The sequence below is a fragment of the Hypomesus transpacificus genome, chromosome 6 (assembly GCF_021917145.1).
Source record: "Hypomesus transpacificus isolate Combined female chromosome 6, fHypTra1, whole genome shotgun sequence".
NCBI lineage: Eukaryota > Metazoa > Chordata > Actinopteri > Osmeriformes > Osmeridae > Hypomesus > Hypomesus transpacificus.
In genome coordinates, this window is record NC_061065.1 from 7,445,347 (window position 1) to 7,460,110 (window position 14,764).

At 46.7% G+C, this 14,764-nt stretch overlaps 1 protein-coding gene across 3 annotated transcripts in view; it reads left to right on the plus strand.

Annotated features, from left to right (window-relative positions):
* Positions 1-6,624: 6,624 nt before the first annotated feature.
* Positions 6,625-14,764, plus strand: part of LOC124468439 (1-phosphatidylinositol 4,5-bisphosphate phosphodiesterase beta-4-like) — a 54,060-nt gene continuing 45,920 nt past the window's right edge. For 2 of the 3 annotated variants that reach the window (XM_047021155.1, XM_047021153.1), the window contains exons 1-2: positions 6,626-6,846; positions 12,174-12,226. The gene's annotated coding sequence lies outside the window, so the exon portion shown is untranslated. Of the gene's footprint in view, positions 6,847-12,173; positions 12,227-14,764 lie in introns of all 3 variants that reach the window. The other variant, XM_047021157.1, reaches the window with a different exon arrangement.

Sequence of the window (14,764 nt, forward strand, 5' to 3'; positions counted from 1 at the left end):
GGGACATTGGAGTGGGCGAGTGCAGACACAACTGATGGTGCAGACAACCAGACACTCAGCCAGGGAGCGTCAGGTGCCGTCTGTACCCTGAGAAACACAGGGAGCGTCAGGTGCCGTCTGTACCCTGAGAAACACAGGAAGCGTCAGGTGCCGTCCGTACCCTGAGAAACACAGGGAGCGTCAGGTGCCGTCCGTACCCTGAGAAACACAGGGAGCGTCAGGTGCCGTCCATACCCTGAGAAACACAGGGAGCGACGTTCAGCATCACGTGGGGTCGTCCTCCTCATCTTCACCCGCTGAGAGCCGCTCTGAAAGACATTTCCTGTCACGTTGTCTTCCAGATAAAGCAGCAGCAGGTTCCCTAAGTCATATTTCATTCCTCGACAGCAGAAGCCGTTCATGTTGCATTCTCCTGGGGATGTGTAGAGTGTGGGGTCCACTCGTTGTTTTGTAAAGGCCCCCGAGGGAGAGATGTTCTAGTGTTGGAGGACAGGGAGGGTTCAGGAGAATCCAGCTCTTGACCTTCATCCCAAGTCCTCTCCTGTCTCCTCCACTCGGTTGTTCGCTGGTGGATAAAGCTCTTCACACGATATCCCTCTTGACTCTCTCTCATCCTATCCACAAGCGGGGCCTATAATTATCTCAACGCTAGCTAAACCTGTCTCTAACGCAAGTGTTTCTGCGTACACCTGGGGCATGTAGGTCAGTGTTTAGAGAGGTGTCGCTTAGACACCTGCCTCCCAGGCAGGGCAAGCTGAGAGGAGTTTGTCAGTGATAGTGTTGACCTCTCCCCCAACGATGAATGTGAATGTTAAGATACGGTAGAAATGCATGGACTGGAGAACGTCACCTGACTCACGACGGAGGTACATCCGTGCTTGGGGCTCATTGTAATCGTTTTGTTCATTCATGGAAAACGAGTGAAACGTTCGCACTGACCCAACGCAAGGCTGTGACATGTAGAGTCTGAACTTTGTGGGAGAGTGGATAACCTGATTGTTACCTGATTGGCCCTCTTGAGCTCTCCCACCGCCGACAGGAGAGTGAGGAACTCCTAGTCTCTGACACCCGCGTCGTTGCTGCTTTTCTTTAATTATGGCTCTCCCCTGGGAGCTCCCCTTAGTTAAACAGTGAAATCAGCATTAAAGCAATTATTGGATCAGAATGAATACAATCCTGTCATCTGTAATCATTGGGGGCATCTATGCCTGGGAGAAAAACAGCTTCCCTGGCTCTGTGTGTCTGAGAGAATGGGAGCTCAGAGCACAGCGAGCTGTAGACTTTCTTAGTGTCGGATACACCTTTTGGATCATTTAATACTAACAACATCTGTGATTTGTTGTTGACTTGTGTTCAGTAGTCCTACTCTGTGTTCAGTAGGCCTACTCTGTGTTCAGTCCACCCACCCTGTGTTCAGTAGGTCCCCTGTGTTCAGTACACCCACCCTGTGTTCAATCCACCCACCCTGTGTTCAGTACACCCACCCTGTGTTCAGTACGTCCCCTGTGTTCAGTCCACCCACCCTGTGTTCGGTAAGTCCCCTGTGTTCAGTACACCCACCCTGTGTTCAGTACGTCCCCTGTGTTCAGTCCACCCACCCTGTGTTCAGTCCACCCACCCTGTGTTCAGTACACCCACCCTGTGTTCAGTACGTCCCCTGTGTTAAGTCCACCCACCCTGTGTTCAGTACGTCCCCTGTGTTCAGTCCACCCACCCTGTGTTCAGTCCACCCACCCTGTGTTCAGTACACCCACCCTGTGTTCAGTAAGTCCCCTGTGTTCAGTACACCCACCCTGTGTTCAGTACACCCACCCTGTGTTCAGTACGTCCCCTGTGTTCAGTCCACCCACCCTGTGTTCAGTCCACCCACCCTGTGTTCAGTCCACCCACCCTGTGTTCAGTACGTCCCCTGTGTTCAGTCCACCCACCCTGTGTTCAGTAAGTCCCCTGTGTTCAGTACACCCACCTTGTGTTCAGTACGTCCCCTGTGTTCAGTCCACCCACCCTGTGTTCAGTACGTCCCCTGTGTTCAGTCCACCCACCCTGTGTTCAGTCCACCCACCCTGTGTTCAGTACGTGCCCTGTGTTCAGTCCACCCACCCTGTGTTCAGTACACCCACCCTGTGTTCAGTCCACGCACCCTGTGTTCAGTCCACCCACCCTGTGTTCAGTCCACCCACCCTGTGTGTGTTTCCTCCACAGCTGCAGAGCGAGCTGGACCAGGAGTACCAGGACAAGTTCCGTCGGTTGCCCGTGGAAATCCAGGAGTTTGTGCAAGACAGCAGCAAGACCAAGCTTAGTGACGACAGTCCCCAAGGCAACATCCCCGTCTCCTCGACAACCGAGAGGCTCAACCACAAGGCGTCCCAGTCAGAGGATGACACCGAAGACGGTTCCTCAGAAAGGGTCTATGACACGCCCCTTTAGAGACTAAGCCCCTCCCTTTCCTCCTAACTGGGCCAATTTGATTGGTGGTTCTGGATCGGAGTAGGTTCTGCCTCCAACCACAGTCAGACTGGCCCCTTTCTCCAGTCATTCCCTTAACCAATAGGAGGATGTAAACATGGGATCTTGTCTGGGTGAGTAGAGGTGACCAGCTCCTACTCTTCAGTTTTACCCAGACAATGTAAATACTTGTTTTGTATTTGTATGTCATGATGTTCAAACTCCAGATGGATTCAGATCATTTGTTATGATCCACAGGTTCTGTATGTGTAACTAGGCACTAACTATGCGAGAAAGTTACTTACTTGAACTACTGCACAGAAAGAGTACTTTGTTTTTTTATGGTTTTAACACGTACAATGTCGATTGTAGTATAGGTCAGTCAGTGGTGCCAATTCTGGAGTTTTGGTGTGCACTTAGCGTCATTATTATTGTAATATAGAGACATTGAGTTATATTGCTCATAGTTATGACCAAGGGGATGTTAAAGTTGTTGCAGTTTATTGAGTATGCAACGCAACCTAATGGCATTGCAAGTCCCTCATAAAGGTCACTTATCATCCAACCACGACAGGCCCAGCTTACGTAAAATGGTAATATTCTTCCCATCTATTTGCACTGAAGGATTTCTACACTCCTTCCCACAAGCACTGGTGGCTTGCTGGGTTTTCATCTGTCCTTACAGATTTAGGCCTGTGTGTTGCTGCTATACTTTGTTTTAGTACCGTTTTTACTATGATTTGCTTCCTAAGATACTGGCATCGTCAAGTCACATGTAGTTTATCTTTGTACATTTCTTCTTTTTTTTTTTATCAACATGTTGATGGTGAGATTGTTTATTAACAATTCTGTCAAATGGCGAAGGTGTTTTTCTGCATGATGTTGAACAATTGTACGTTACTGTCGCCTGGTAGCAGAAGATTGCTTTCATGTCAATCTACTTCTTGTACAGTACCTCTTAAAAAGACCCTCATCTATCTTTAACAGTAACCTGCCATATCTGCACGATAGGTCCAGTGTTACGTCCTATGTACAGTACTATAGTGATGAACTACAAACAGATATTATACACACACTATGTTGGAATGATGAACAGGAATCACTGCCCCTCAACATAGACACTGACTAAAGAAAATGAAAACACACACACACAGAAATAAACGACTTCCTAGAGTAGATCCTGTCTCTAGCTGGATCCTGACATGCTAGTCATGTCATGTCCCTCATCAGATGTCCCCAGTAAGTGCTCTATCGGGAAGAAAAGTGTGTTGGTCCCCTTGAGACACTATGCTCACAGAGAACCTGTGAGTGTTGATCTATGTTGTTAGGGAGCCAGACTCACCCCCCCCTTAGCTAGGACGGTTACTGCGGTTGTCAGGAAGACTGTTAGCCTTGACTGCTTGGGACAGAAAGACTAGGATGTTTGATCAGGTGTTGTTATGACGACCACCACAACCATATCTAATGTTGTTTAACTAATTGCTCAAGATTGTTGCATTTGTGAAAATGAGCGAATGAGGCTGAGGCCCCTGGATATGAACAGGAACCGTTCCCTTTGTCATGTACCCCTGTATATGATGCCCATCAAAGCCCCTGGATGAGGCTACGTGTGTGTGTGTGTGTGTGTGTGTGTGTGTGTGTGTGTGTGTGTGTGACTATCCAACCTGTACAGTGCCATTTGCTACATGGATATGCCATTTTAACATCAAAGGTCTAATTCAATTAATTGATTTACTTGAAATGTGTTTTCAAAGTGAATGATTTCCTGAAGTGTAAGTTCAAAAGTTACAATTTAACAATTTTTAAAAAGACGACAAATCTTATTGATGTGAGAGTCCTGTGCCTTTAAATAGGTTTGCCTTGTTTGATGTTGAATGTCTGAAATGCTCCTTGCGTTAATGGCCACTGTATTCTATGAAGCTGTCTGTTATTGAATAGACCGTGTGCACTTTTGCAACTGTTCCACTACTAAGTGACGCTTGTGAGCAGTATTTGAGATGTGTCTCATAAAAACACTAGCCTTTTTTTTTTACTGTTTTATTTTATTTTTGGTCTTTAACGACTTTATTTATGAGTCTCTGTTTAACTCATCAACTTAAGTGTAAGTATTCTTGAGTTGTAAATGTGTGATGTGGCATAGATGAAACAAACACAGAGAAGATTATAGAGTAGTATGTAAAGGGAATTTGCTTGTAATAATAAATGTGGCTATTGTACATTGCTGAAGCATCGTCTGAGTGTTTTGATTGCAAGAAATAATAAGGAATGATGGTCTTGTCGGCAAAACACCTCAGGCATTGAAACACCACAAATTGGCCTCTATCATCAACATACCATCAGTTACTGTTGACCACCACCCCTGTCTACATTTACGTTAGTCATTTAGCAGACGCTCTTTTCCAGAACGACTTACATGGGACATTCCCCCCGGGGCAAGTAGGTCAAGTGAAGATGACACATTCCCAGAAATACAGCCTCACGCTGGGTTTTCTAGGACTGTAGGCAGGGATACCAACAAAGTGTCCACTGGGATGGATGGAAGGGGGGAGGGAGACTGAAATAGAGGCGAGAGGAATTAAAGAGAATATTCAAAAGAGATGCTTGAGCCAATATGTATCTCCCCTGGTGGTTTGTTAAGTTCATTTTGAATGTTTTAATGTGACAATACCTCTCCATTAATGGGGTCTGGCTGCACAGACCCCTGAAGTTGAGGTGTGTACGAAAGTTGGAACATCTGTAGGAGAAATTGATTTTACAACTGGGTAGAGCCCATACAGAACTTGTATATACTTACAATATACTTACACCGTATGCTGGTCTTGCATATTCTGAGTTAGTATTTGTGTCATCTTAGGTTCACCTCAACACTGCCAAAAGGCTGCAATCTACTTTTTATCTGTTGCTGTGCCTCATCTTCCCTAGATCATTCTAGAAGTTTCTGCTACATGCGACCCATCTCTCTCAGCGGTGGTGCCTAGTCTCTGCTGATAGATCTGTGGACTTTCAGAATCCCTTCTTAAACACAGCAGGTGATGATAATAGTTCATCCCATTTTTATTTTTCAGGCAGAGGTTATGAAGAGAGTGTGTGTGTGTGTTGAGAATACCTCAGCCTCTTCATAAACAGGACTCCAGCAGAATTCTTCCAGTTAGCAGGAGATAAGACTGGCTGGTTGCCCTTGACAACGTCTGTGGCCACTGAGGAGCCTCCAAAAGCATCAATGCATTCCAGCAACCAGGAAGTCCTCTAATTAACCCTGTGCTGGGTTCAGGACGGAAGGAGATTCACTTTTTAATAAGATTCTGCAGCTTATATAAACAGTAACACCTCCCTCCTCCCCATCCTGGCTCATGTTCCAAACACCCAGGAATATTGCTGTGAATGTCCATCTGTGGTGAGGGCCAGCCAGTGTCACATAGCTGCGCTTTAATGAAACACACCAGAAACAGACTGAAGCTAGGTGGACAAAAGCTGGAAGCTTTTGAGTTTGAGTTATTGTGTGCGTGTGTCTCTGAAGTGTATTTCTGTGTTTGAGTAATTGTGTCTGTAAAGTTGATTTCTGTGTTTAAGTGATTGTGTGTCTATAAAGTACATTTCTGTGTTTGAGTGATTCTGTGCTTTTATAAAGTATATTTCTGTTTGAGTGTGTGCAGGAAAGAAAAAGACCGAACGTATAACACACGCAGGTTGGATATGAAGTCTTCACCTTGTATACATTTCAGTGGACCACTTTTCAAACCCAAAGGGATACACTATAGTAACAGTATGACCGTTTTCAGTTAGTTTAGTATGTCTAAATGTGTGTTCTTCAGTGTTTTTGTGTATGTATATTCATTTTTGACACTTTGTTTTTCAGGGAACACGATTTGGCGCGATTTGTGAAAGGTTGTTCGAGTGTACAGATTTATAAAAAAAGACGACAAAAAAACAAAAACATGCATTTTTGAAATCCAACCCTCTAATACAGCTGAGCCAATACATCTGAATGACGAAAGATAAGTCATGTCCATGTTCTGAATGAGTACAGCATTATCCGCCTCTGTTACTACTACCTACGACTACACCATCTAGGCTACTACGGAGAAGGGAGGGAATTCACTCGATGACTCACTGCCCATGACAACCCCATATCCCATCTGAACTCACACTGCTGTTTGCGCGCACATTCACAGAGACACACGCGCGCGCTCTGAGAAGGGTTCCAAAATATTACTGCAGCGGGCCGTTCTCCACTGGAGGGCGAGTGGTACAAGAGGAGAGGGTTTGTAAGGAGGGACGGATAAAGAGAGAGGGAGATAGATAGAGCAGCTGGAAGCAGGAGAGAGAAAATCCCGACCCGGCCTCTGCAAGCATCATTTTTACATCGGATTTAATCCGCCCCCGTCTCGACCACAATTTCACGTAAGGAAAATGCAATATTTCGATTTTTTAAAACGCAAAAGAAGCATCGAATTACTGTGTTTGAGCACCACTTTGCACGAAGGGACCATATTTGCGTTGTAGTTGTGGAGAGCGTCCTGACATAGCTTGTATCATAACGGTAACGTTGTGAACAAGACCCTCAACTCCACCATCACTCGCTCGGCCGGAGGTCAGCCACATTCTTCATATCGTCCAAGATCAAACGACAATCCAGATTTGGGTGTCTTCGAATAGTTTAAGCTAACGTTAGCGTTTTCCACTTGTTTATAACAAGACCTACGAGCATGGCCAATGGTGGGCTACCCTGTTTAGCAGCGGCATCAGAACATGACAAATACATGGAGGGAAATACTGATGTTTTACTAGCCGTCGCAGCTAGCTAACGTTGGAGCTGGTTCCATCAGGACACGGTGCAGAGGCTAGCAGAAGCCAGCTGGGTTCATCTTCTCATATAAGTAAACTAGCACACTGTATCTGATGTGTGGATGCACAATTTCCAACCTTTCTTCTGCTAGCAAGTGCACGTTGAAAGCAATATGCTTGGCTTATTGAGATAGTTATCGTTACATCAACCACACATACTTTTCAACAACGATGAAGGTTAGCTAACGTTAGTGTTGAAAATGCTAACTATATCTTTTGCAGGCGGTTACGCATCAAAATGTTGCTAACTAACGTTACTGTATGCTTAGAGCTGTCATTCTGAGATGTCTACATGCATGTACTATCTTCATATTTCCATAGCAGCGGATCTTTTAGCAATGTAGCTAGCTGTACCCTCTACAGAACTAAACTTTTCCAGTTTATTAAGAATTGTCTAGAATACTGTTACTATATAAGTTTTTAAACGTTGGAATACAATGTGACATTTTTGCTTACAGCGAGATGTTATATCGCGTGCATCGACCCTGTCTCTTGCACACACCTGGCGCGAGGTGCAGGTCCGTAACACCTGACTTGTTCTCTCCTGGTCAATGGTTCTCGCTAACCTGTGCGCGCGCCGTCCTGACCAATAGGCTCCTATTGTCCCAATTTCAACGAATAGTTTTGTTCGTGGTCGTTACTTGGATAGATTATTAAACGGATTGTCCTTGAAACGAAACGCCAAATACTGTGTACAGTGAAGTTGGAAAAAGAGTCCTAGATTATTAACAACAAAGTTAGGCAAAAACTACGGTCCCAGCATAAGATACATAATGGCATGTCCTAAAATAACTTAAGTCTTGGTTAAAGTTTTCCTTCAGTTGGCTAGTCTACCGGTTCAGATGCTGAGATCCAACAATTGTGCAATAAAACAGTCAGGTTTGGGTTATTGACACTGTGATATAAGTACCTCCGAGGTGATTACAGAGGCAAACATTACCCTCCCTCGGACAAAAAACAATCCCCTACCTGTGGCTTACACCTTCACCGTGAAGCAGTTTGATGAATACAGGTGCGCTAAGAAGCTTAAAGGCTAACCGCGGGTGTGAGGGGGTGTTTTTCGGACCAGAGGGTACGGTAATTGTTATGAGTTCAGCTTTAAAAAAAATTCTGCATTCTGATTGCTTTGTCTTGAGGAGGCAGATTACGTTACCGACAGCACTGCACCATATTGTACAGAATGTACCCGTTACACAATGTGCCGTCTATGGCACTGTAATGGTTCGGGTGGTGGCGCCACACTTCCCTGCAACCTGCAGCAGTGTGCGGCTGTTCAGTGTGGTCTCAGAGAGTCGGTCTGTCTGACACCAATTAAGTTTGTTTCTTTGAAGGGTAAAAATTCAGAGGTCAGACTTCCACTAAAGGGTCCTAACGCTGGAGCATGTAAAAGTTATGTGTGAAGAACAACAAATGCCTTTGATGTTCTTATTTAACTAGGCTACTTTTTTCCCCAAATGACCCAGGCACAGTTGTATGGCTGAAGGACAAGGTGCAGTAGACAGGTGTTCTGTTAACTGTACGAAATGGGGAAGATTCTAGATTTGAGAACCACAAAATCCAATAAAATCCTCACATTTAATGTAGCCTGGCTAACCCATAATACCAACTTGCTTTGAGTCACACAGGGAAGAAATACAAATAACAAGATGCGACTCCTCTTTGACACTGATTTGGCAGCGCACACACTAAAGGTGGGCTGCCACAGTTCCGTCACATATTTTTAGATTAAAAGTCTGCAGTTTGTTTTGGCTGTTGGTCATAATAGAGAGCGCAGAGAGCATAATAGAGAGAACGCTCTCATAATAGAGAGCGTATAGCGTCAAACTGCTCGACCCCAACCAATCGGGCTTCAAGACCGGCCACTCCACAGAGACTGCCCTCCTTTCAGTCACCACTGCCCTCCAGTCTGCCAGAGCGGCTTCCAGGTCATCCGTCATCATTCTGCTGGACCTTTCTGCGGCGTTTGATACGGTTAACCACCAGATCCTGCTCTCCAGACTTTCTGAGATGGGCATCACTGGCACTGCACTCCAGTGGATCTCATCCTACCTGTCGGGAAGATCCTACCAGGTCTCCTGGGGAGGCAAACTGTCAGGCCCACGCCAGCTCTCCACTGGTGTCCCACAGGGCTCCGTCCTTGGTCCCCTCCTCTTCTCTCTGTACACCACCTCACTTGGACCAATCATCACCTCCCATGGCTTCTCCTACCACTGCTACGCTGACGACACGCAGCTGTACCTGTCATTCCCTCCGACCGATCCGGGGATCTCAGCTAGGATTGAGGCCTGCCTCGCAGACATCTCCGCCTGGATGACTGAGCACCATCTCCAGCTGAACCTTGCCAAAACAGAACTTCTCATCATCCCGGCCAAACCCTCCATCTCCCATGACTTCTCAATCACCCTGGGATCTGCGACGGTGACCCCCTCATCCTCTGCCAGGAACCTTGGGGTGACCATGGACAACGAGCTCTCCCTCACGGCCCACATTGCTGCGGTCTCCCGGTCGTGTAGATTCACCCTCTACAACATCCGGAAGATCAGGAGATACCTGTCTGAGCACTCCACCCAGCTGCTTGTCCAAGCACTTGTCCTCTCCAAGTTGGACTACTGCAACTCGCTGCTCGCCGGTCTCCCATCATGCGCAACCCGCCCTCTTCAGAGAATTCAGAACGCAGCGGCCCGTCTGGTCTACAATCTACCCAGACGCTCCCACGTTACCCCGCTCCTCATCTCCCTCCACTGGCTACCCATAACGGCCCGCATCAGATTCAAGACCCTGGTACTGACCTTCCGAGCAGTGAATGGAACTGCGCCCGACTACATCAAGTCTCTCCTGCAGCCTTACACCCCCACCCGCCACCTACGGTCTTCTTCAGACAACCGCCTGGTGGTCCCACCTCTCAAGACCGCCCGGTCCCAGCACAAGCTCTTCTCCTGCCTGGCACCCCAGTGGTGGAATCAACTCCCCACCTCCATCAGAGACACGGACTGTCTCTCCACCTTCAAGAGAAGGCTCAAGACGCACTTGTTCCGGGAGTACAATGGTACTTAGGAATGGTTTGCTGAATCCAACGCTAGTTTCCTCAAGGTTCACAATGACTCTTGCTTAGACTGTTGCTCTTGTTGGTTAGTGGTAGCTGATTTAAACTGTTGTATTCTTCTTTTTTTAGTTAATCCTATTTTTATTGCTTTCCTACAGGTACACCTGCACTTAGAGATCAATGTTGTGTAATTTTAACTTGTTTAACTACATGCTCTTATGGTTTCTTCCCTTTAGCACTATTTTTTGGTTGTCCACAATATGTACTTCTTGTTTTTGACTACCCGCAATGCTGTGGGGCTATCTTGTTGTTATTATCAGTGACCTATGCACTTTGTGAAGCTCTCTCTTGGAAGTCGCTTTGGACAAAAGCGTCTGCTAAATGAATAAATGTAAATGTAAATGTAAATAATATGAAAATACCATCACTAGTTGAAACTTCATGGTCTATCAAGAAAATCGTCTAACGTTTGGCCTAAGATTGATGGAATCTACTGAATTTGACTTTCTTAACGTCAAATAATTGAGACCAACTGACGGAGAAAATGATGTGCATCCTCCTCGGTTTGTAGCTACAGATCTGTGAGGTCCTGTTACAAATGTTACATGTTACAAAGACAGACTGTCAAATTTCGACGTTCGTTATTTTTATTTTCACTGACAAGGTTTTTTTTTAATTAAATAAATCGGAGCTTGCCTATGTAAAACAATGTATTAATAGTATTAATAATTTATTGCACAAACATCAGCATGTCTGAGCTCTAAGCACTTTGACAGCTGTGATCCTGTGTCTTAGGCGACTTCAACAGCGTGGTGCTCTGCAAACATGGGAGTTCCCTTCTCTGCTGTTTGTATTGTGGGTATAGCTCAGAAATAAAATCGGCCTTTTGTTGGTTTCTGTCTGTTCATCTACAGTATCTCTCTCTGTCTCTTTCTCCTTTTTTTTTCTTCCTCAGTCTCTCTTTATCGCTCCCATTCTCTCTCCCGCACTCTCTCACAAAGACACACTCCAGCACACACGTAGCCCAAGGCTTGTTGTCCCTGGAGAGGTTTGCTGTTGTGGTCCTGACCTTTCATAAATTCAATGCTATGTTTGTTTGTGTTTGGTTAGAGATCTCTTTTCCCTTCATATTGACATGCTTATCAAAAAATCGTATCGTATTAAAGCAGGGGTCAAGAGTTAACTGTGGGTGGGAACCAGAAAACTTGCGTTTGCTGCTCCATTGCTGTCTTAGTTGCCTGTTCTGTCACTTAGTCACTCAGACACTCACTCAAATAGGCTGTGTACAGTAGTCAAACATCAGACTCAACACTGGATTGCGTTGCCTTTCAGAAGGATTCAGCCTACATTAGCTCATCTCTCAAGTCTTTTGTTTTGACAGAGGTATCAAGTTTATCCCAGTCACTGTTCCTATGTGCGAGAGCGGGCGGCCATGTTGTTTCTGCGTAGCCGTCAGTCAGATGGACATATAAGGACTGAGAGAGAAACTGTGGAGGATCTAGACACTGGGGACCGACAGATCCCATTCTCTGATGAATAATGCCCACCATTGTTTGTTTGGAAACATGTTGAGTCACAGCCTTATTGTTGCAGCCAGACGAGCACAGCCCCCATGCTGCTGTCGGTCGATATTGTAATTTACTGGCTGTTTTGCTTGGCAGGAGAGAGAGGGGCAGAGGTATGTGTCTATCTCCCTCCAGTACGTCTGAGGACTACGTGTCCAAAGGATGGGACAGCCACGCATCCTGCTGCCTAATATGACCACATCCTGGGATCTCCCTTGGAAAATTGAAATCTCCCCTCTTCACTTTTTTTGTGTTTTTTTGTTTTGTTTCCACAGGCCAAGAGAGATGAGTTTCTCCCACTGAAGTAGGCTAACTTCATGTTGAACTGGTAAGTTTACACCACAAGTGATAAAGTGCTCTCTGTGCAGTCAAGAGCCATAAACCACACACTGCCCTCCATGCCAGGTCATTCATAAACATGTGAATTATAACACCTAATATGACACGTGATACCTGATGATATACTGTGATGTATATCATATATATATATATACATGTCTGAAGACTTTGATACCGTGTGAGACTTAGGCAGATCAGAGTTGACCAATACAATGTGTCCTTTTTGGTCTCCTACTGAAGGCCAACTGTAGGCTACACAAGGTTATGTGTGTTTTTTCCTCCTATGTTGTGTGCATACACTTAGCACAGCTTACACAACTGTTGTTGTGATGGAAAGTCATTTCTGCAAATAAGTGCATGACTCATGCAATGAGGCCCTGTGTAATACTATATCCCCATGTGAGCTAACTCTGATGAATATGGACATGTAGCATTGCTAGCACAGCAGTCAAGGACTAAGTGGCACGCGCAAGTCCAGTTTCCCGTTTTTTTTACAGGTAGGAAGGAGTAGTGGAGATCTGATTTGGCCTTCAGTCTCGTTTTTTATGTCATTCCTTTGTAGAGGAAGAATTTACGACCATGTCAGGGCAATGGGACTGCCTGCTGTCATTCCTTATTGAGTTTCCCATGTATGACAGATATGCTGGGTTTTTCTCAGGCTTCGACGGCATCACTCATTGATAAGCAGCCTGTGTTCTTGTGCTGTGCGTGCGTGTTTTTGGGACGCAGTCATAAACTTTAATGGCTCTGAAATGCGGAGTGGAATACAAGCAGTGATGTAACGTGGGGTGTGTAGCGTGCAGGCAGGCTGTCGCTAGGACTGATTAGCCCCCACATGATTGGTGAGTGTCAGATTTATGGTCGGGGCGGTGCCCTGGCGCGGTGGGGCCGTGGGCCACCATCTGGGGGACAGGTGGAAGGTCAAGGCTAGAGCAAGTCCTGTCACTCCCCATCGCCGTGGAGACGGTGACAAGTTTAGCGGCGGTCGTTGAAACACTTTATACTCAGAGGATCAACCACTCGACGTCTTGGGACTACATCAACAAGCAGTGGAGTGCTTCAACTCCACCCTTGTGTTGTGGGTAGTGAAGTAGGTTCTGAACTGCAGTTGACCGCTTTGCTGAGCATGGCTTTGCTTATGCTGAGGTTATGAGCTGTTGATTGTAATGGAGCTAAACTTCCGTTTGAAGAGAGAGTTTTGGGTTGTGCTGTGATTGATTGAGAGGGTCTGGAAGGGGAACAGAAGTACACTTCGAAGATCTCATACCTTACCACGGGGGAGGGGGGGAGGGTGGGGGAGAGGTCTGACAACGGAAAGGGAGCGGGCTTTCCATGAACAGATGGACGGTGCAAATTCATCAAGTCAATATTTACCACTTCTTAGCAAACATTTAGCAGAATTAGCTTAGCTTATTTAGTAGAAGCAGGCAGGCAGGCTGGCTTGAGGCTGCCTTTACCATTCACGAGAAAAACCCTCTGAAAGCACAGACTTTACTTGGACTGTGCGTGGCTCTAAAAATACACAGTAATGAAAGGAAAAGCTATTAGCTACTATTAATTCCTCCCTTAGAAACACACATACGCCTCACACAGAGGTCGAGTCAGAAACACGTCCATCACATGCACGGCTTAGAAACACACACACACACAGATCTGCACTCACATTCAGTCTACCCATGGCTCAATCCACTATGGGGATCTGTACAAGCGTAATTTGCTCTTCCAATTAAACTGTCGACCTTCGCTCCAGAATGCATAACGTGACTTGGTAGCATCCTCTCCTGGATAGCTATAATTACTCTCTCTCTGATGGCTCGGCTCACTGAGTCTAACACTTACGAAGCATGGCAGGTCAGCCCTCTTACTGCAACACTGCCCCACAGCCCTCTTACTGCAACACTGCCCCACAGCTCTCTCACTGCCCCACAGCCCTCTCACTGCCCTACAGCCCTCTTACTGCAACACTGCCCCACAGCCCCTCTTACTGACCCACAGCCCTTTCACTGCCCCACAGCCCTCTCACTGCCCCACAGCCCTCTAACTGCAATACTGCCCCACAGCCCTCTCACTGCGCCACAGCCCTCTCACTGCCCCACAGCCCTCTCACTGCCCCACAGCCCTCTTACTGCAACACTGCCCCACAGCCCTCTCACTGCCCTACAGCCCTCTCACTGCCCCACAGCCCTCTCACTGCCCCACAGCCCTCTTACTGCCCCACAGCCCTCTTACTGCAACACTGCCCCACAGCCCTCTCACTGCCCCACAGCCCTCTCACTGCCCCACAGCCCTCTTACGGCAACACTGCCCACAGCCCTCTTACGGCAACACTGCCCCACAGCCCTCTTACGGCAACACTGCCCCACAGCCCTCTTACTGCCCCACAGCCCTCTTACTGCCCCACAGCCCTCTTACTGCAACACTGCCCCACAGCCCTCTTACGGTAACACTCTCCCACAGCCCTCTTACTGCCCCACAGCCCTCTTACTGCAACACTGCCCCACAGCCCTCTTACGGCAACACTGCCCCA